We start from the raw sequence: 1,569 nt of genomic DNA, 5'->3' as shown, positions 1-1,569 counted from the left end.
CCTCCCAGCCCACTGGCTTGAGGTCTGAGGTAGCCTGAAGGATCCCAGGTGCAATCTGTGGAGTGGGCTAACTTTCCATATCTTTGCTTTCAGAGCCTGTTGGTGTGCAATTTTAACAACAATTTCTTCACTTAACAAATTTTGTCTTACCGTACTGGAGACATACTGCATCCAGTTATATTGATAGGTATTAAACAATAATCTTTTCCTTTGATTTAACAGATGCATTAAAACCTTAATATTTTCTGATATTACCCAAAACATCTTATGTTCTAAATATCTGCATTTCAGTACATTCCATAGCTATCACAGGATGTTTTTTTTTTTTTCTTTCCCTTGTTCTGTAGCTGGTATTAGCTTTTTATGATTTTCTGAAAGACAAAAATAACATTTTTCTACCCCTTTTGGGGTGGCATTGATTATTGCTTAAAGATCCCGTTCTTTTACAAATACCCTTGCTGATTGCCGGCAAAACAGAGGAATTACCCCCATATTTTCCTGTGTTTTTTTGTTCTATAGGCAGGCCAGGTTTTAATGGGTTCTACTTTTTAAGAGTTATGGGAAAAGTATTCCACTGTTTAGTTATTAAATCCATGAGGTGGTGGACCTCAAGTTTGTCCTCTTATATAGCAGACCAAGTTTGTAATGTTTTTCCTGCTGTGTTAAGTTTTAAGTTTATTCACAGGTAATAGCTGAGAAGCATCATTACCATATTACCTTCAAGGATTTTTCCAAAAATCATACACACTATACGTTGTTACAGGGGTACTTACTAACATTAAATTTATTTCAATGTTTAATATTAACAATAACATTTAGCATCAAATCTCTTAAAGGGATCTTGTTATACCATGTCTTTTATTTAGGCAATTTCTTTTGTGCTGGCAGTTTTCACCTTCCTTTATCAGTTAGGTAATTTGCATCAACAAAGGCTTGGCTTTTGGATTCAAAGCCATCAGCAGAGCTCAGAGACTCTGTCTTAAAAGGGACACAATCAACTTTCACCAGAGTTTTGATTTCTTTCCACTTTCAACTCCTGCTTACAAAACACACAGAGATCTGAAAAAGAAAACAGTCTATTGCGGCTCTTTTTGGAGCCCTAATAGGATTTTAACTCAGTAGCATATTTCATTTGTATTTCTTTTACCCCTTTTTACAATATACACTGCACATGTCCTAGGGAAAAAGCACATTCCTTCTATATTACAACTTTTTTTTTTTAAACATTAGCCATATCAATTTTTACATACGATGTAACTGTTTCTTTTTTCTTACAGAGTTTTCATGTACCCTTATCAAAAGTGACAGTCTGATTACACAGAGCCATTTTAAGGCTCAGTGTTTTTAACATTGCTTCTTTTTGTTTTGTGCACCTCACCTCTGCTGTTGCTTCAGAGGGGCACTGTTAAAATATTTTTTTTTAATTCTTTCACTACAGCTCTTATCTGCTATTGTTACCAAAAAAAAACAACAACCAACCAAACAAAAAGACTCCAGAATCTCTCCCTATTCTCCTGATTTTGACTGCCCTATTGCAGCCATGACTTGGTTTTTATTTAAAAAAACATT

Source organism: Mauremys mutica, chromosome 4 (assembly GCF_020497125.1).
Source record: "Mauremys mutica isolate MM-2020 ecotype Southern chromosome 4, ASM2049712v1, whole genome shotgun sequence".
Taxonomy (NCBI): domain Eukaryota; kingdom Metazoa; phylum Chordata; order Testudines; family Geoemydidae; genus Mauremys; species Mauremys mutica.
The sequence above is the reverse complement of the archived record's forward strand: the minus strand, read 5'-3'. Positions refer to the sequence as shown.